The following is a 22,666-nucleotide window of genomic DNA, read 5'->3' on the forward strand; positions in this document are numbered from 1 at the left end:
AATTAAGAAACTAGTTGTAAAATTTATGTTTGGTTTGTTCAGTTCAATTGTTTTATAGAGTTCCTGAAAAATATTACGATCCTCCAGCCCTGCAATTAGTATACAAATTTAGCTGAGCATTAAGAATACTTATTGAAAAGTATATAAAATATATGTGTATCTAATTTGTCATGCATTATTGGACATTATTTTCATTTTCTCAACCCCAAAAGCTATCAGGAAACATAAAGACTATACATATACAGGCTTCTGGTTTTGAAGGAAAGGAAAATATTAATGGTGGAAAATGCTATACAATACAAATATTAAGGTTGACATAAGTAGATTTGTTTTAGTATTTAATAAGTACTGCATATTTTTATCATTCTACAAAGTTCTTTCTAGGCCTTTTCCCTGTCAATCTAACTAGTGCAAAATTGTGACCTCTGTTTATTTTGCTGGATATTTTTAGCAGAAAAGAACTGCCATTCAGCTTTTAACCCAGTATCAGGGGTTAGGTCAGGTTAAGAGAATATTGTATACATTTTTTAAAAGAAAATATTTTCAAACTCTTTGTAACACAGGCAGCGGTGCCCTCCTCAACCCTTATGACCCGATAAACTGATAATGCCAGATTGAGATTCCCAATGGAGTTGTGAAAATCTCTTTTTTGGGATATTATTAATTTTATATAAAAAAATGCTACTACTTCTAAAAGATGCAAGGCTTTCCAACTTGACTCTAAATGTCTTCCCTGCCGTTGTGTTCTGTGTCTAGACTGCCCTACGGAGTCTATTTAAAGAGAGATTCGAGAATCAAACCCACTGACAGTTTCTCCAAAAGATTTACTATTGTACTTGACAGGAAGTGGCTTATCAATCATCCAGAGCCCTTTTGTTTGGAAAACTAGTGTTTAGGAGGAAAAATAAAGTAAATATTGACAGCCATTTGCTCATAACTCGTCCATGCTAATATGCCTTAAAGCATTTCTTCTTGTTAAAGAACATTTATATAGAGATTTTGGTCAACTGAAACTATTTCTTAAATAGTAAATATCAGGACTGAAAACACAAAGTGGCTTGTTAAGGTATCTAGCCTAAACCCTCTTTTTATTGAAAAACGTGGCTAAACAAGGCGTAGCAACTTATTCAAGGCCCCACAGCTAGCTGGAGTTGGTCTTGACTGTAATCTGTTATGCTACCCAATACTCTACATTTTCATTATGATAGCAATATTAGCCTACTTATATTGAATTGTAAAAATTCACATTTACATGCGAATTCAAACGTAAATTTTAAAATGGAATATTTGAAATTTGAATCATAGTTTTTGAAAATAAGCTGAAGAGCTTTCTTAAAGTCTTACCTGTAGGCATTAAATTATATTAATCAGGACAAATGTTGATTACTGTCTTAATTATAGAGAGGGTTATAATATTTCTGTTATTTACTCTGATTATATTATGTGCTAGGCACTAAACATATTTGACCTTGAAAAGTAGGTACTGTCATACACATATTTTAGATGAAGACATTGACACTCAAAATGGTAAAGGAGTTCTAAAGGCATCTAGTTATATTAACAACAGAAGACTGATCCCTTTTCAAATCAGTTTGATTTCAAAAACTAAGCTCTTATCCATTTTGATAACTCCAAAATGCCATTCTCTGTAGCCCATGCCAATAGTGAATTGATACTATTTCTCTTCTGGTTTAATTTAAAATTTGCTTATATAGTTTGGTTTTCTATTGACAAGTAACATTGCTCTACATAAATTCCTCCATATTACCATAAATCCAACCTGCAAAAATAACAGTAACCTTCATAAAAAATGGCCCTTAGTCTTCTCTTAATTTAACATAGAATTTTATAGCAAGAAAGATCCTTAGAGTTTATCAAATATAAGCCAATAATTTTCATAAGGAGAAACTGAGAGCTATTAATGTGAAGGATCACAAAGCCAATTAAGTTTCAGAAGGATGTGAACTCACACACAGGGCCAGGCCTGAAAACCAAATCTTCAAACTCTTCTGTCTGCTCGGTATGCTGTGCAAACTGGTGTGGCTGAGGTAGGAAAGGAGGGAAAAAAAAGCAATTTAAAACCCGTTATGTAGCCCTGCTGGCGTGGCTCAGAGGTTGAGCATCAACCTGTGATCCAGGAGATCGAGGTTCGATTCCCAGTCAGGGCACATGCCTGGGTTTCGGGCTCGATCCCCAGCAGGGGGCGTGCAGGAGGCAACTGATCAGTGATTCTCATCATTGATGTTTCTCTCTCTCTCTTTCTCTCCCTTCCTCTCTCTGAAATCAATAAAGATATATTTTTTTAAAAACAAAACAAGAAAAACACTATTATGTAGGAAGAAGTCAACTCTATGATGTGGTCTTTCCTGAATAAAAATGTCCTACAGTGTAGCTGGAGTCACTATACTAGCTATGCCTACATTTCAAGTATGGTCATGTTTCCATTGTCATAATAATGAGAAATGAGGCTGGCATGGAATGTCTTAAACTTCATAGATACGTGACAAGAAATCATGTACATGGCTATCTCCAATCTAGTTGATATCTCTGAATACCTGAAAGTTATCTGTAGAATATTACTTTAAAATTTGGGTTTGTTTTCCCTTACTATGAATAGAATTATTGATGCACAAAAAGGAAAAAATATGAGCCTGTTTATAATTAGATAGACAGAAAGATAATCTTTTCTATTCAAATAGTTGACCTTTCAATGGTAACTGGGCTGTAGCTATTACTTGGCGTGCTTTAAAGGAACAATGGTTAGTAACATCCCTTTCAAACAAGCATTAATATTAAATTGTGTACTTGATAAGTAACATTGCTCATCTGAAATTTAGTTACCTTACAAAAAGATTAGTTCGATAAAAAAATGTTAATATTTTTAGTTTTGAAATAAATTTAAACACAGAAATAAATGAAATTATTTAAAATATAATGATAAAATTGTAGAACAGATTTTATGTGAACAGGACCATAACAAAGGGAAAAAACAAAATAATTTTTAAAAAATCTATTATTTAACTGGGATAGAATCTGAGGGAATAGAAGTTACCCATCAGTTGAAAATCTAAACGACTCTAATGTGAAGGCTAGTAAAATAAATGAATGTAATGACTATAGTTAACACTACTATATGATGCAGAGGAAAGTTGTTAAGAGAGTAGGTGCTAAAAGTTCTCATCACAAGGAGAAATTTCTTTTTCTTTTCTGTTTATTGTATCTATATGACATGATGGATGTTAACTAAACTTATTGTGCTAATCATTTCACAATATATGTAAATCAAACCATCAGGCTGTACCCCTTAATCTTATTTAGTGATGTATGTCAATTATTTCTCAATAAAACTGGGGGGGGGGGGATGAATAATTTATGGAAAGCCGGCTTTCCTTTTTATCCCAGGGTTTAAATTTTAGTCATTTCAGATACTCAGACATGCAATAGTAACTACACTTGATAAATTTCCTGATTTATGGAGTTAAGTTTTTGTTTATTTGTTAATAGGTTCTATGGTTTTACTGATGAAACAAAGCACCTGGGAGTTTAATTTCCATATATGTTAAACAGCTTCAAAAAGATCCTCTCAAATATCTGTGTGTGTATATTTATTTTTAAGGGAGGGGATCATTTAGGGTGAGAGGATTCTAGTAAAATGATAGGCTTTTCATTTATGGTTCATAATACAATTCACACATGAAGTGTATCTATTAATGATCTGATTAAAATAATTGTTTCCTACGCTGGCACATAGGTTGCATAACAAAATACTGGAGCCCATCTCTTATATTATCTTAGGACCTGGAACGGGTTAATGCCAGGTTTTCAGCACTATTGACTTTTGGAGCTGGGTAACTCTTTGCTGTAGGGGACTATCTATCCTGTGCACTCTAGGATGTTTAGCAGCCTCCCTGGACTCTACCCACTGGATGCCTTTAGAGCCCCCCTTTCCCTTCTCCACCTCCTGACAATTGAAAGTGTTTGCAAACACTTGCCAAATGTCCCCTGTAGGACATAATCGGGCCTGGCTGAAAAACTACTGAGTTAGGGGCATAAAATATCTCGCCAAAGTAAAGAAACGATTTTCTCTAAGTCTCTGATTCTTCCCTCTTTAGGGTAATGGATCCATTTGAGAACCCAACTCTCCTCAGAAAAATTCCACAGAGAAACAGCATTTGGCATATTACATCTTTGCAATAAGGACCTCAAATAAATTCAGTTTATTTTGTGGTAGCTAGTGAAGGGCAGAGTGGAAAAAAATGATAAAAGAAAAATGTTCAGGGCCTGATCCTAGAGCACCTTGTAAGCCACTGTAACAATCTGGTATTTTATTGAGCTTATAGTAAAAGACTATTAAATATTTTTTTTCTTTTAGCAGTGAAATATTTGATGTACTATTTGCAACTGATAAAAAAGTATGTGTACAAAATTTACACCACAGAAAGTTAAAATTTAATAATGTTAATATTTTAATTTTTTTCTGTCATAATTTAATCCCTCAGCCTCTTTCCAGGAATTTCCACCATCAAAAGTGTCTTATGTGTCTCCTCAAAATATGTCTCATGAATATATGTAATTATGTGTACATTCCCTCCAATTTTAACACAAATATAACTATAATAGGCAAATTGTTCTCTTTATTTTTTACTGAGCAATATGTACTTTTCTTATTTTAAAAATTTTCTTAATGATAGTTATCAGCACATAAACTTGTTGTGAGAATTATCACATGCAACCTTTTTGGATATTCCATTGCCCAATATCTTAATAACAACATTTATACTTGTAATGAAAACAGGACAAAGAAACAAAAATAGGAGAGATCCAAGAGGGTGGTAGAGTAAGTGGAAGCTAGAACAAATATTCCACAAATCGTATATGGAACCACAAAAGGCCCAGGACAGCCAGAGCAATCTTGAGAAAGAAGAAGAAAGTTGGAGAAATCAGGCTACCTGATATCAAAATATACTACAAGGCCATAGGAATCAAAACAAGCTGTTACTGGCATAAAAGAGACATAAAGATCAGTGGAACAGAACAGAGAGCCCAGAAATAAACCCACACCATTTATGGTTAATTAGTATTTGACAAAGGAGGCAAGAACATAGGATAAAGATAGTCCATTCAATAAATGGTGCCGGGAAAATTGGACAGATAGATACAAAAAGTGAAAATAGGTCACCTTCTTACATTGTGCACAAGAATAAACTCAAAATGGATTAGACTTAAATGTTAGATTGGAAACCATAAAATCCTAGAAGAAAACATAGGCAGTGAAATCTTTGACAATTCTCTTAGCAATATTTTTTTCTGATATATCTCCTTGGACAAGGGAAACAAAAGAAAAAATAAATATATGTGATTACATCAAACTAAAAAGGTTTTGCATAGCAAAGGAAGCCATCAACAAAATGCAAAGACAACCCACTGATGGGAGAACATAGTCCCCAATGATATATCTGATAAGGGGTTAATATCCAAAATTTATGAAAAACTTATACAACTCAACACCAAAAAACCAAAGAGTCCAATTACAAAATGGGCAAAGGACCTGAATAGACACTTCTCCAAAAAGGACATACAGATGCCAATAGACAAATGAAAAAATGCTCAAAGTCACTAATCATCAGAGATGCAAATTAAACCCACAATGAGCTATCACCTCACACCTGTGAGAATCACTCTCATCAATAAATCAACAAAAACAAGTGTTGGTGAAGACGTGGAGAAAAGGGAGCCCTCATATACTGTTTGTGAGAATGAAAATTGGTGTAGCCACTGTGGAAAGTATGGAACTACCTCATAAAATTAAAAATGGAACTGCCTTTTGACACAGCAATTCCATTTCTGGGAATATATCCAAAGAAACCCTAAGCACTAATTTAAAAGAATATATGCACCCCTGTGTTCATTGCAGCATAATTTACAATAGCTAAGATTGGAAGCAGCCCAGGTGCCCATCAGTACATGAGTGGGTAAAAAAGCTGTGGGACATTCACATCGTGGAGTACTACTTGGCCATAACAAAGAAAGAAATCTTACCCTTTGGGACAGCAGGGATGGACCTGGAGAGTGTTATGCTAAGTGAAATAAGCCAGGCAGAGAAAGACAAATACCATATGATTTCACTTATATGTGGAATCTAGTGAACAAAATAAACTAGCAAGTAAAACAGGAACAGACTCATAGCTGTCAGAGGGGAGGGTGTAGGGGGGCTGGCTGAAAAAGGTGAAGGGATTAAAAAAAAAAAACCTTCATAGACAGACAACAATATGGGGATTGCCAGAGGGAAAGGAGGGTAGGGGGAGGCAAGAGAGGGTAAAGGGGGAATAAATGGTGATGGAAGGAGAGATGACTTGGGATGGTGAACACAGTACAATATACAGATGATGTGTTATAGGATTGTACACCTTGAACCTATATAATTTTATTAACCGATGTAACCCCAGTAAATTCAATGAAAAAAGAAACAGAAATAGATGTCTCAAGAAGGTTAATTATCATTACTTATTCATTTTTTGATATTTCTATTACATATAACTACATCTTTCCATTCCAGCAACCAATACTATAGTTTTGACATATATTAATGATTTATGTAGAAGTTTAAAATCTTACTTTTTAATGAATTGCAATTATATCTGTTTTTCCCTTATTGACATAGATTTAAATTCATTCTATAAATGCTTAGAAAACCTGGAGTATCCTAGCCATATTTCTCTTAAAACAACATTCCAGAAATAAATGAAGCCAAAAAAGAACAACATCTATTTAACATAAAAATAATTTATAGTATAAAATCAGCTACTTTATGAAGAACTATAACCTTATTAGATTCATAAAGTTAATGAATTGCTACAACTTGATTTGGATCTTAAATGTGATATTTTGGTAGCTCTTTTCCTTAATGTATTAAATGTCATTCTGATAGAATGATAAATGTGCATATATCTAAAGAAGCTTCAGGTAAATGTGCAAAGAAATACAGAAAAATTGCTTGGCACAGGAAAATATGTTTTTGACCATTTTTAAAAAAATGCTTATTTCAGTGGGACTTGGTGACACATGGGAATATTAATGGACGTGAGCCTATATGCTCTCAATTTGTATTTTCCATCTAAGTCAAGAAAAACTTCAAAGTAGCTATATTTTAGGGATATTAGTTCTAAATAAAATGACTTTTTTTATCAATTCGAGTTGTAAATAGTTCATATGACACAGACTACTAAATGTGAAGGTTTGAAAGAGAGAAAGAACAAAACTAAGTTGGTTATGTGATAGCCAGTGAAGGGCAGAGTGGAAAACAAAAGAGAAAAGAAACTTGGGCAGGGCCTGATCATAGAAGACTCTGTAAGCCATTATCACAACCTGGTATTTTATTATGCTTACAGTAAAAGGCTAGTCAATATTTTTTTAATTTTAGCAGTAAATAATTTAATGTACTATATGCACATGATAAAAAAGTCATGTGTACATTTACACGACAGAAAATTATAATCTAATATTTTAATAATTTTTACTGTCACAATTTAGTTCTTCAGACTCTGTTCAGAAATATCCACTGTCAACAGTATCTTATGCATCTCCCTCAAATATATTTCATGCATATATGTAATTATGTGTGTTCCCCCTAATTTTAACACAAATAGCACTATAATAGCCAAATGGTTCTGTTTCGTTGTTAGGTGTTTTTTTTTACTGAGTAATATATACTTTTTGTTCCCATTTAAAAACATTTTTCTTCATGACACTTATTAGCACACTGCATTATGTGACATCCATGATATATTTGCTGGTTTTTCTGTTTAACTCCTGCTTATCTCACTACATTATAAAATCCATAGAGGCAGGACTTCTGTCTTGTCCGTGCTCAAATTGTCTGCATAGCGCTCAAATTGTATTTTGCTTTTTCCTATGTGCTTTTTAATACTGGTCTACCCCTTCCCTGATTTCATAAGAAATGCCTCTATTCAGAGACAATTCTGCAAGTGCATTTACTAAATATACCAGCATAGTTCCACATAATATAGTAGGATTCAATATTAAATCCTGAATGTTCTAAATGTAGCATATTTATGGCTTCTGACCTTAGAGGGATTTTCCAGGCCATCAGTCTCTGGACTAGTCTCTCCACTTTCTTTGTACTGTCCACCTGTGTACTTCACTCATTTTTGCCATTTTGAGCCCCACTTTAATTGGGCATAAGCTGGTTTTTATAATTCGAGCCTGCAACTATTTATAGAGTTTTAATACATGACAATTTCTGCTTTGGCATCATCTCTTCTGATGATAAAAGATGCTGGGGTACAACCTGGAAGTGTCTGATGCATCTCAGATGTTGAGAGTCTGTGGTTCTGATGCTCAGAAAATTGCTCTCCTTCCCATGCTGCTTCCCCTTTGTTTCCTAATGACAGCTGTGCAGATCTTACCTGTGGTCACATCAGCTGTCACTTCTCTTTTGGTTGCAGAGATCATTAGCTCTTTGACTAATGGGCAGTAGAGATAATGCCATTGTCTTATTTTTATCTCTCAGTGCCCGTTACTGAGCAGATATTCAATAAAGGGTCATGCTGTGAATGGGAAGAACAACTCCAATATGCTTAGTGGTGCCACCAAGAGGAGATAATTTGGCGTGACAGTGAGGTCTCTCTTGTAGGTGTGTCTTAAATTAGACTGAGACCCTGATGTGAAGATCTGGGTTAAAATAACCTAAGGAAGTGTTCCCAGGGATTTCCTGCAAGAGATAACAGAGGCCAAGGAAGGGCTCAATCTCTAGTGCAAGTTTCTCGGGTGGTACAGCTTCAATCTGATCCTGCTGGGAAACTGGAGAGTAGCTTATGCCTCAGATTTATTCTTACCCCAGGTTAGGGAGCTGCACTTTCATACTGCTCCATGGTTCAGCCGTTGGTTAAGGCTACCCTGGGCAGTGGGCACAGTAAGTCCCAGATGCTTCCAAATCTTTTCAGCTGTTGGCAAAAGGAGCCTGAGGACAGAAGAGCTGTGTACTGATACTGGTGTTTGGAAGGAAAAGGGAAATGGATGGTACCCCCAAAAATGGTAAAAAGGGATTTGAGGGGACCTGGTTGGAGCAGGATCATTAACAGTTAGTGTCTATAAGCTGACGACTGGGGAAGACTTTGTCGCTACTGCATAGTCTGATGGCAGCACAAATAAACAGTAAATACACTAAAAAGTTTGTAGAAACCTAATTAGAAAGATGAAACTAAAACTGAAGTCATGGTGAACAAATGCTATTCACTTCCCAAAACTTGTTGGATGTAAGGTTTGAATCCCACAGTTGTCACACCCCACTTCCTGCCTGTTGAAGGAATAATACACAGCACGATGGTGGAGAGCAGGGGCTACAGGAGGAAAGGGCACTTGAGGTTCTCAGCGACCACCACGGGCAGATCAGTGCCCATCAAGCCAATTACTTTTCCTTTTCTTGCTTGGCATAAAAAGAAAGGCTTGCCACTGTAAAATCAAAAGCTGAGTTAGGCATGCTCAAAGCTAAAGGGACAAAATATTATAGAAGGACTCAGTCCTTAGAGGCTGATTGTTCCTTTTAAAGACTTTAGGGAGATGGGTCTCCTTGTAATAGCTGCCAGCTCCTGAAGACTAAAGCTTTGAAGGTTCATTCGAATGGAGCAGTGAGAAACAAATGAAAAGGAGCGCACAACCCGAAATCTGTGGGACACAGCAAAAGCAGTCCTGAGAGGGAAGTTCATAGCCCTGCAGGCCTAGCTCAAAAAGCAAGACAAATTTTTGGTAAACTATCTACCCCTACAACTTAAAGAATTAGAAAGCTCCCCTGTGAAACCATCCAGACCAGAGCTTCTGTTTGCTGGGAGATTTTTTATTGCTGCTTTGATTTCATCAGCTGTTATTGACCTATTCAGGTTTTCTGACTTTTCCTGATTCAGTTTTACATGGTCTCACTCATATGTGGAATCTAATAAACAAAATAGACTGAGGAACAAAATACATCGAGAGTTATAGATGCATGGAACAGACTGATGAATCTCAGAGGGAAGGGGAGTGGGGGAGTGGGTGGGGAGAGATTAACCAAAGAACTTAGATGCATATATGCATAACCCATGGACACAGACAATAGTGTGGGGAAGGCCTCTGTGGGTAGGCGGGTGAGGGGTGGGGGGAATCAATGGGGAAAAGGGGGAGATATCCGTAATACTTTCAACAATAAAGATAAATTTTTAAAAAATGGAGCGGTGACACAACTGAGAACCTCTCATTCAATATCTTGTGGCTTTAACAGGAACTATTAAATATGTCAGGAAGACAAAGGGTCAATATAAAGTATATAAAACTTTACAGGATTTTTTTCTTGAGAAATACAGTCTTCTTCCTTTAAATAAAGGACTCAGGGAAGACTCTGGGAAGCTTCAACAACATATAAAAATACTCATTTTGCGAACATCGTGAACTTGTGTTGACCTGAATCACAATGACCCATAATCTTCTGTCATACGGAAATTTAATAGCTATTATCTGCAACTACAAACAATATAATTCCATTACATAAATTAATTTTACTGTTACATATGAGGTGTGTACTCTTTAAATGAAGACAGAAAAGTTTTTTTCAAGAAGATTTAATCCTCAGATAAAATATTACTCTAAAATAGAAGCCAATCATCCATCTTTATTGGACACTCTTTAAAACAAATGATTGTATTTTGCTTTTTCCTATGTATTTTGCTTTTTCAATATTGGTCTACCCCTTCTCTAATTTCATAGGAAATGCCTATATTCAGAGAAAATTTTGAAAATGCATTTACCAAATATACCAGCAGTTTGACCTTAAAAATATATTTTTAAGTGTCTGCCAAGTCTCATTTTAAAATTAACCCTCACTCCCCCCCAACAAAAAATAAATAAAATTAAAACCAAAAAATGCAATGCAGTTTTGTTCTTGTAATCTATGATCAGAAATAATTATCTAATTTCTACAGTATGTTAGATATGCAGTAAAATTAAGTTTTGTAGTATAAGCATAGACTGGGAATTTCAACTTTAAAAAGATGTAGTGGAGGCCAGTTATCTTACAAATAAAACTGGAGTCAACAAAGATTCAGAGAACAAAGACTTAAAATGTGGACTCTTTCTGAAAGATATTTCAATAGGAAATTGTTCAAAGAATTGCTCTACTGTACCATTTCAGCTATGACTATATAATTTTAACCCAATCACATAAGGTAAACATGCAGCTTGTTTTAGTAAAATGAAATACTGCTGACTGATATATTTTTACATGATGAAAGGTTGTACAGTAAATGCTTGATCTGATTGAAATCGGTATACTAGATTATTTTTTCTTCAGTTTGCTTTAGTTAATGGGATTTAATTTTAGAGTAGACCTCCTAAAGAACATTAATGCAATTCAGGATGCTGCAGCTCTAGTGACCTGTTGTTGCTTTGTCACACCATTCAGGAAAAGTGACCTAGTGTTTCACAATCAAAGGATACAACATTATACCTGGACTATTCCTTGTCTCTGCTTTCGCCACCACTCTAACTTCTTTCTACCCTTACCTTAATGGTAATACCTATACTGCTTCACTGCCTCTGCTAACTGACCTGTGGTGTGTGAGCGTGCTCACGCGAGTGTGTATTTTTCTGCCTTAGCTATAGATAGCTGTGCCACTCCCATTCAAACTTACCACACAAAGGATTCCTTTATGCACTGCTGAGAATAATGGCTCCTTCATTAGCCCAATGCAAAGGTACTAACCAACCGATAGATATTTACTTTTAAGACAGGACTCCATCGTCATGCAATACAACTTGGCCAAAGAAGCTGTTGCCTCCCCTCCAGCAAGATATTGGGTCTAGCCTTGGGCAAAGCCATCCCATACAGACCTCCCCTCCCCAGGGTGTGTTTCTAAGTGAACAAAGAGAATGCAGATTTAACCTTATGGTTCCAGCCATCCAATCACCAAAAATTGAGGAAATCCAGTTTATTTTCATAGATAAAGAGTCTTCAAATGTATCAGTGACTCAAAATGTATTTCCACTTGCTTGGCAATGTCTGAAATTCCACTTTCCACTTTACAATTGAAAGAATTAAAGTACCAATTCTTGGCTAAGATAATGCAGGGAGGTCAATTAGCCAATTATTCAACTACTCTAAAAGCTTGAATTTATATACTTCCCTGTTTCAGAAAGGAACTGGACACTGGGGTTGGATGGACAGAAAAATACAAAAGAGGTGGAGAGCCTGTCATGTGCAGGAAAAATGATGAAAAGGAAGACTGATTCCCAGTACTTAAGAGATTTTTTTCATTATGTTTAACTTTAACTTTGTGCAAAAGGAGATATATGATGTATAGAGTTGTTACTGGTTTTTTCTCATACACATTCTTTCTGGTGCATACTTTAACACTACTATCAAGACCCTGCATGGCTCTGGACAGCAGTGATGCTTTATGAACTTTATTTTTCCTAACTCAGCCACATACACTGTAGAACAGTTTCATTATCTTGGGATTTGCAGGGCAGGAACAAACTTTCACAATCTTGCCATAGAGATATGCCCAATCACAGGCTCTGTGCCACTGTTTAATCCACAGGGGCCTCAACTAACTCTTCTTACTACAGGTCATGATGAACCTCTACAGTGATGACTTCTTGCAGTAGGATCTAGGAAAAGGGAAGTAAACAGTACCTTAAATGCCTGAGTGTGGCACCAGAGATTGGGAGGGACAGGGTTTTATTACCTGGGAAATTTTTTTGCGTCTCAGAGATCTGGAGCAAAATATAGGATGTATTTGTACGCCTTCGTTTCCTTACCACTCTACATTCTTGGGTGACTTCTAGAGATATTTAAGAAATATACCATGTTATATTGTACCAGTTAAACCTATTTACTGGACAAAGCAAAAGCCTGCCAGTTTTAGTGGAGCCCTGAGCAAAAGAAGACATTCTAGCTGATCCAAGGTACAGGACAAGTGACTTTTCCAACTGACCCTTATAAAACAGCACATACTGTGGTGCTTGTATAGTAGGAAGCAGATAAAGGTGTGCTATCAAGCCTGTTGTAAACCATGAAAAAAGTATCATGGAGACTCAAGGCTTCTGGAACAAAGTGTTGCTTTCTTTCCTAAGTAACTATTTTCTTCTTGAGAAGAACCTCTGGATCAGCTTAGAGAGGCTGAATTTCTGGCCTGAGGACCCACAAGAATACATGACCCAGTCACTGTCATAAACCGGATACAATCTCTTACACCCAGCCATTAATTCTGGTATACTCAGAAGCTTTTAAATATCAAGTGAAAAGATATATGTACAGCACTGAGCCTGAGCAAGTTCTAAAGGCATAAGTAATTTGCATGAGCAGATAACTCATACTTTCAGAGTGCCTTATTCCTGCCAAATTACTTTTCCTTCTTCAAACCACATCTGTGGCCTGATGGGAATTCCCTATGACATACTAAGTAATGGGGGAGAGGGGACTCAAATTAGAATTACAGAGAGCTCTGCCTTAGACAAAAAATGAACTATTCTAGCATTACAGCCCCAGGAGGAGTCTTTAAGATAACTGAGAAATGGAATTCTTCCACCAAGAGGGATGCAAGGAACAGTGAAACAGTACTGATCACTGACTCCTAGACATGTTCTCGCCCCTTAACTGCTCTGATATTGTCCCCCCTTTGTCTTCCTCTCAAATTTCTAGTCATCCCTTCTTTTTTCTGCCCCTCCTGAAGACCAGTCCTCCTCTGGATACAATTAATACTTGAGTTCATCAGGTTTAGTTATATAGTTATTTTGCTTTCTATCCTATATTCAAAGTAGGCAATTGTACTTGGCTTCAATTACCATAGATACAGCAATAACTTCTTCAGTTACATCTCTAGCCTAGGACTCTGAGCTTCAGATCCATATACTTCTTTTTTAATAATATGGGAAAATATAAAGAACAAAAAATTTAAAGTTTTATCTATTTTAAAGTGTATAGTTCAGTAGCATGCAGTGTGCCCACACTGTTGTACAACCATCATCACCATCCATCTCCAGAACTTTTTCATCTTCCCAAATTGAAACTCCATACCCATTAAACACTAACTCCTATTACCCTTTCTCTCCAGCCCCTAGCAACCACCATTCTACTTCCTGTCTCTATGAATTTGCCTATGTGGAATAATACAATATTTGTCTTTTTGTGTCTGTCTTGTTTCACTTAGCATAATGCTTTCAGAGTTCATCTATGTTGTAGCATGTATCGGAATTCCATTCATTTTTAAGGTTGAATAATATTCTAGTGCACATATGTACCACATTTTGTTTATCCATTCATCTGTCAATGGACATTTGTGTTGTTTCCACCTTTTTGCTATTGTAAAAAATGCTACTATGAACACTGGTGTACAAATACCTGTTCAAGGCCTCTGCCTGCAATTCTTTGTGTCTATACGCTACAGTGGAATTATGGGATCAGGTGGTAATTCTGTGTTTAATTTTTTAGGAACCACCATACCATATACTCTTTAAATACTTCCTTTTATATTTGAATATGACATAAACTCTTCAAAATAAAATAAAATGTTTTGTCTTTTCCTCAAAATATGGTCCTTCTTTTGCGTTCCATTGAAGAATGGCAGGCACATAAACCATGAAATAAGAAGTCACCCTTGGCTGAATCTCCTTCTTCACCTTTCATATCCTTGCCTTATCAGTTTTACCTCCTAAATATTTCACGAATCCACTGATTTATTTCTATCCTTATCATTTCTCTAGAATGAATACTTATTATCACTTTGATTATGGCAATCGCCTTCCGACTGGTTTACCTGCACCCATTCTTACCTTTTCCCCTGCTCTGCAATATGGCCAGAAAGTTCATATATAATCATGTCAGCCACTTGTTGAAAAATAAATATTCAGTGGTTTAACATTATTAAGATAAAGACCACAATTCTTAATATGGCTGGCGAAGCCCAGCATGACCCGACCTCTGCTTCCTCAGCTTTGTCTCTCATAATGCCTACCTCCTGCCTCTTTTTCAGATCTTCCATCATGCTGAGCTTTCTTGGGCTTTTAATGGGTCTCCTATCTGGAGCAGGGACACGGTGAATAATATTCACTCTAACTAGGACCCTACCCTTTATTCCTCATCATCACCACAAGGAAGCTACCCTTCACCTCTAAGATCGGGTTAAATTCCCTCTTAGAAGTTCTCATTAATGCTTTTCTTTTTTCCCTAACACCTTATCATAAAAACGTTTCTAAATTTTATTTGTGTTTTTCCCCCCCACTAAAATCTATCTTACCCATTAGAAAATAAGTTTCAGGAGTTAATAATCATGTGTACTTTTTGAACCTCTATATATCAAACAGATAGCACAGTTCCTAGCACAGAGTAGACACTCAGTGTTTGTGGGCTGAAGGAATAAATTGATTTATGTCTCTATGGTTTCCCCAGAATTCAGGTTTCTTTCTCAGATAAAGGTCTGGCTTTGCCCTATTGATGTTGGCATTCCCAACATCCAGCATATTTCAGGATCAATCATGTCTGCTGACCTAAACACCATAATTACAAGTTCAGCAGAGCTTTAAAAATTAGCCAGAAGCATACCCTTTGCCCAAAGTTATGTTTCTAGCCTTCTCTTTAAGAATATCCTAAAAACCATGTTCCCTTTCCTTTGTAGAGTAGTCGTCTTGCTCTTTCGTTTCCTAGAAGAAGAAGACAACATTTTGTTTAGGCAGGAAATTAAGACAAACAGGAAGAAAAAAAATCTGGGTAGAGCTAAGAAAGGGAATCTAGGCAAAGTTGCCCCGGGGGGAGGAATGCAAACTACTTCTGGTTGTTTAAATGTGTTGAAATGGGAAAAAAAAATGCATTCAGAAAATCAATAAATGAATACTGAATGCCAAGAACTACAATGACTTCCTCTAGTTAATAAAACACACCTGCAACAGCAGCTATAGTTGGAGTCACTGCCTCATTAAGATCATAGTAATCTACTGTCCTCCAAATCCCATAAACATGCTGCGCTGACCAAACTCAAGAACCGACAGTGACGTGCTGACAATGGCCACTTCTGCTTCCTTTGATTCATTGGCGGTGGTTCTAATCTCTGCTAGTCACCCCAAGGATGTTTTATTAATCATTTTGGCAGGAGACAGAAGGTTCAAAGGATTCTACTTGCAACTTCCTAAAGCATCCACGTAAAGGCCCTGCTGTTTTATAAGCAGGCCTGCATGCACACATACCTCCACGCGCAAATACTTATACATACTTCTATATCAAACCATAAAGACTTCAACTGAAATTTCTTTGAAACATAAGCACTGAAAATTCCTACTCTAGACTACAGTGACATTGGTTTCCTCAAGACTTAGTGTTAATCAATACCCACGACAATTGTACCTGAGATATTTGGATTTCACTTCCTCAGCGCCTAGTAACTCAGGGTAATCAGTATGAGGCACTTGGGGAAGCCTAGAAAGAGACACAGAGTCCTCACTCACATTTTTGGGGTCCCAGGAGAGACTTCGGTGGCATCGTAGACTGCTCTGGGTTTGGGACCTGACTCAGCATTGGAAATGGGGTCATAAACTGTGACTCTCATGTTGCTTTGAAGGACTAAAGTTCTGTTTCCTTTTGCTCTGCATTTGATTATGCAAATTCAGTCCAACTTAAGGTATCTTATGATTAATTAGGCATAGCCAAAGATCTTTGCAAGTCAGGGCATCCTTAGACAGCTGATTACCACGCTTTCTCTGCAGCCTGTTGTGTTAACTACGGCCCTCTTACCACTGAGGTTAAAAGGGCAGGCCCCTTGATTTCTCAGCTTTAAGAAGCACAAAGTCCTGTGGCTAATCCAAGTCAGAAACAAAGTTTCTATTCTGTCATTTAAAGCATCCAATCCAGAATATTGTTTAACCCTTCCACCTCATCATAGATAAACCTCCTTTCACTTTTCTCCAGCCTAATATTTCTACTCTTCCCTCAGATTCCTTAAACTCTGCCACTGTCAAAGCGTTGGGAGAGATGACCAGTGAGGGAAACAGGGAAGCTCTCTCCTGACTGGCATTACCATGTGATGGCTTCATACTCTCTGAACCTGAACATGAAAAAGTCAAAGTCTGCGCTTTTATAGGTTCTTCAGAGGTGCTGCTGCTGGACCCTCTATCTCTCCTTTGACAGAGTGATACCTTCTATTTCTCCATTCTCTACTCCCTACCTTGGACCCTAGTTTTCTAGTATTCCACTCTTCCTAACTTTGTCTCAGCAGAGAAAGCCCATATAATTAATATTTTTTACTAAGATGACTTACATTCTTCCTGGAAATAAGCAGAGAGGGCAAAATAGATAAAAACACCATGTACTGAAAATAATAAATGCTTAGAAAAGTGATGTTACCTAAACACACACAGACATACACACAAATACATATTTTTTCCTTAATCTCTTACATAAGATATATTTGTATTCCGATTTTACAGAAAATTGTTAAACCAAGGCACAAAGAAGTTAACTTACTGAATGTCACTCAACATAGTAAGTAGGAAAGTATGTCTGACTAAAAGTTTATGCTTTTAACTACTACTCTGCTGTCTGAATTCACTAAACAAATAACTTACTTGATTCCAACAATCATCCATATTTGGAAAAGTGTAGGAATTCGTGAGTTAAAATGGGTGATTTAGGCCGGAAGCTCCAGGTGCAGGCTGTCTGGTTTGATATTTAAAGTCTTCTACTTTCTAGTTGTGCGATCTTGGGCAAGACATTTAAACACTATGCCTCAACTACCTGATCCATGTCTTAAGTTTTGTTTTTGTTTTTAAAATGTTTTTATTGATTTCAGAGAAAAGGGAGAGGGAGAGAGATAGAAACATCAATGTTGAGAGTCATTGATCGGCTGCCTCCTGCACGCCCCCTGCCGGGGATCGAGCCCGCAACCCAGGCATGTGCCCTGACCAGGAATCGAACCTCAGTCTCCTGGATTCTAGGTCGATGCTCAACGGCTGAGCCATGCTGGCCGGGCTCAACTACCTGATCTGAAAAACAGGAATATGTATAGAGTATTATACCTCTTGACGGACTGTTAGGAAAAATAAATGAGTTATTTGCATGTGAAGCATTTAGAAAAATGTTGGGCATATACTAATGATGTAATACATATAAAGTGGCTCCAAAAGTATTTGGCACATAGAAAAGACTCAGTAGAAGTTAGTAATTATTATTATTATTGTTGTTGTTAACATTACTCCTATCCCTAAGTCGTATCTAAAACTCAGATTGAACTTTGGATTCTTTAGAACATTCAAGAAAATAAATTATAGTCGTATAAATATCACTGTTCTATATGAGAATACTTCCTAGCTGCCTTGCTTTAGGGGTGGCATGTGTATGTATGTGTGTGTCTTTGAGGGGAGGGGATGAAGTTACCCAAAACTTCTCGGGGGCTTGTGGGGACTCTGACAGGCCTCAATTATATATTTAAGTCAAGATGTCCTGAGGAAAAATTTCATCTCTCTTCAAACTAAAATAGCATAGAAGCAGTTGCTAGCTTCGTAACTAATTCAAATAATATGCAGAGACTTTCTTCTTATCGTTCCAACTGGAAATCAAATTTGACACGTGAAAAGGCAACGTGAGAGATTTTGAGGAAATGACCGCGAATTACACTTTATCTGAAATTGAGGGATTATATTTATCAAATATAAAGGGTTTACCCTGTAGTTGTCTTGGCCTCAAGTCTTCAGACTGCATTAGTCAGAAATAACTTTTTGCCAGCCACACTTATTCCTGCTATGGGTGAAGGCCATTTTCTCAAAGTGATTAACTGGCAGCAGTACTCAATCCAGTTATCCTTCTTAGGCCCCCCTATTGTAATGCACTGCAACGCTCTCCCCTCTCCGTGAAGCTACAACCGGGCGATAGCTGTGAGAACTTGAGTTTGGAGTTTCTTAAAAATGAAAGTCTGAGACCTAATGAAATTGCTCCAACATAATGTAGGGAGTGTTTGGGAAAATGCAGTGTTCTTCATCTTCTTGAGTGGTTTGCTTGGCAGATGTTGTATTTTAGCTGATCACAAGCCAGGGAAAATGATTTGAATGTCACTGAATAATTAATTAGGATAAGCTAGAAGTCCTAGCCGATGCAATGTTCAAAAGTGATTACCCAGGCCCGAGGCTTTGCATTGCCTCAGTCTACCTTTGGATAAGCTGAACTGCATAAACTAGAGCTTTCAAAGAACAGTTTCACATTAAGAATATTAACGGATTATTTCACAGCAATTCAACCAAAAACAAACACTATCTGATATGGAATCTTTAAACGATTTGAAAATAGTTTGTTATGACATGTCAGCATGCTTTTCTCTAAGCAATGTCAGTTTCTAACATTGTATACATAATTTTGTTTTCCCTTATGGAGTTATTTTCATTCTGAAGATTTTAGTCCTATGTTAAGGCAGACTGTTTATGAGTTTAAAACTTCCTGTAGTATAGCATGTAAAATTCAATACTTCATTCTGGGTTCATTGTTCTAAAAACTAACATTCTGTGAGGCTTCAGTGAACTCAATTCATAACTTATTTTGAAAAGGATGCTCCCTAAGTATGATAATACTACCGACTAATTGTATAGTTTAGTTAGAATTATTTCAGTTGAAAGTGACAGGAAACAGCTAAAATTAGCCTTAGCAAATAAGGAGCAGTCTGGAGAAAATGCAAAGACCAGGTATGACTTTTCAGGAACTCAGGAATATCTCTGGTCTTAGGATTTCTTCTCTCCATCTCTTGGTTCTGCTTCCTCTGGGTGGACTTGATTGAAATTAGGTTCTCCCCTGGCCAAAAATGAGAAACTATTATCAAGAGAAGATGGAATAGATGGAAGATAGATAAAAATGTTCACTCTGTTTAGAAATTGATTATTTTTGTGTACTCATGAGCCTTTTCACTTTAAGGCCGTAAATTTGTAGTATGGGAGGGAAGAGAAACCTAAACTTTGAAGCAAGTTTCAGTTGTGTGTTTGTTACATGAAGTCAAAGTTCTGACTAAACTAAGGAATTTAGAAACAATCTATAATAACAGGAGAGATTTTAAGAAGCATTAGATAAACAAGCAAATGAAATAAAACAGAAGAACTAAGGAAATGTGGAAACAGCAAAGCAAACGAAATTTTAAAAACCACTATGAAACAAAAATGGAAGAGTTACGGAATTGAGACTAGAGAAAGTTGCTCCTCAGCAGCTTTTTTAGAAATATTGAGTAGGTGACTTAGACTAAGTAGCCCTGAGAAATTAAAGAATCATTCTCTGAGAAAAAACAAACACTAAAGTGCTGGGAATGAAACTCACCTATGACCAGAAATAACTTGTCAACAGAAAGCTCTATAGGTAATCGAAGTTACATTAAAGGGTAACTGTAAATGTTTTCTATCACTAATTTGGCAAATATCTGGATATTTTCTCCTTATTGTTTGATAATATCATTTTTTGTGTGATGGAATAAGGCAATACAAATATTATTTTTATTTATTTATTTTAATATAGCTTTACTGATTTCAGAGAGGAAGGGAAAGGGAGAGAGAGAGAGATAGAAATATCAATGATGAGAGAGTCATCGATCGGCTGCCTCCCGAACCCCCCCTTGTTGGGGATGGAGCCCGCAACCTGGGCCTGTGCCCTGACCGGGAATCGAACCTCGATCTCCTGGATCCTAGGCCGATGCTCAACCACTGAGCCATGCCCGGCCAGGCCACAAATATTATTTTTCAAAAAATAAGCATTTCTCTTTTTAAAAATCACCCAAAACTTAATAAGAAAACATGACAAACCTAATTGATATTTAATTTGACTATTAGTGAAGTCGAACATATTTTCCTGTTTTGATTATATTTAGTCCTTTTGAGAATGACTTCATATACTTTATTCTTTTTTGTTATGCACTTGATTTTTAAAAAATTGATTTGTAAGATCATCTTTATATGGCATGATTATAGTAACCTATGTCTGTCGTATATACTGCAATATTTTATTTTGTTTTAAAAACTAAGTGTTTCTGATACCGGCTTCGGGCTGATCCATGGGGGACGTTTGCAGAGCAGCCGAACCACCCAGACTGTGCACCCCTCACTGTCTCCTGCGAAAGCCTGAGCCGACTGTGAAGCTGTCTCCCTTCTCACAACCATGTCCACCAACCAGCTGCCCCCCTTAACAGACTCAAGGCCATACAGCAGTTAATGTGGAGCGGAGGAAAGCTAAGAAGGGCCACCAGATGCTCAAAAGGAGAAATGTCAGCTCGTTTACTGATGACACTCCTTCACTGCAGGAGAAGCGCAGCAGCCAGGGCACTGTAAATTGGTCTGTTGGGGACATGGCCCAAGGCATAAACAGCAACAACTTGGAAAGCCGCCTCCAAGCTACTCAAGCTACTAGGAAACTGCTTTCTAGGGAAAAACAGCCACCCATACACCACATAGACTGGGCTGGTTCGATCCCATACTTTGTGTCCTTCTTGGGCAGAATTGATTGTAGCTGCATTCATGTTGAATCTGCTTGGCCCTCACTGACATTGCTTCCAGGACATCAGAACAGGCCAGTGCTGTAGTAGATGCAGGTGCTATCCCAGCTTTCATTTCTCGGTTGGCATCTCCCCATGCTCATATCAGTGAACAAACTGTATGGGCTCTAGGAAACATTGCAGGTGATGGTTCTGATTTTTTGAGACTTGGTTTTCATATATGGTGTAGTTCACCCATTATTGGCTTTTCTTGCAGTTCCTGGTATGACATTGTTACCATGTGGTTATTTATGTAATCTTACCTGGACATTTTTGAACCTTTGTGGCAACAAGAATCCTACACCCCTGTTACATGCTATTGAGCAAATTCTTCCTACTTTAGTTCATTTCCTTCATCAGGATCATCCAGAAGTATTAGCAAAGAGCTGATGGGCCATTTCCTACCTTACTGATGGTCCAAATGAACTGATTGAAATGATCATGAAAGTAGAAGTTCTGCCCCAACTTGTAAGACTCCTAAGAGCTACTGAATTGCTCATTGTGACTTCTGGGCTAAAGCCACAGGAAATGTCATCACTGGGACAGATGAACAGACTCAGGTTGTAATAGATGTGGGCGCACTTGCTGTCTTACCCAGCCTGCTAACGACCTCCAAAACTAATATTCAGAAGGAAGCTACATGGATGGACAATGTCCAACATCACAGCTGGACGCCAGGACCACATACTGCAAGCTGTGAATCGTGAATTAGTCCCTTTATTGGCGCTCTCTTTTAGGCAGGCTTTACGACACAAAAGGAAGCTGTATGGGCTGTGACCCAACTCCACAAGTGGTGGAGCAGTTGAACAGATTGTGTACCTCGTTCACTGTGGCATAACAGAACCACTGATGAACCTCTTAACTGCAAAAGCTGCCCGAATTATTCTGGCTATCCTGGATGCCATTTCAAATATCTTTCAGGCTGCTGAGAAAGAAGGTGAGACTGAGAAACTTGGTATAATGATTGAAGAATGTGAATGTTTGAACAAAACTGAAGCTCTACAAAACCATGAAAATGAGTCTGTGTACAGAGGTTCATTAAACTTGATGGAGAAGTATTTCTCTGGAGAGTAGAGGAAGATCAAAATGTGCCAGAAATTGTCTCTGAAGGATGGCACTCCAAGACCTTCAGCTGTTAG

General features: G+C 37.2%; 1 pseudogene across 1 annotated transcript in view; it reads left to right on the forward strand.

Annotated features, from left to right (window-relative positions):
• LOC308551073 (importin subunit alpha-1 pseudogene) overlaps positions 1–22,666 on the forward strand; it is a 35,922-nt pseudogene extending 13,256 nt beyond the window's left edge. Inside the window, exon 2 of the transcript in view lies at positions 21,186–22,666. The product of the transcript in view is annotated as an importin subunit alpha-1 pseudogene (transcript). The remainder of the gene's footprint in view (positions 1–21,185) is intronic.

Source organism: Miniopterus schreibersii (assembly GCF_964146895.1).
Source record: "Miniopterus schreibersii genome assembly, chromosome: X".
NCBI lineage: Eukaryota > Metazoa > Chordata > Mammalia > Chiroptera > Miniopteridae > Miniopterus > Miniopterus schreibersii.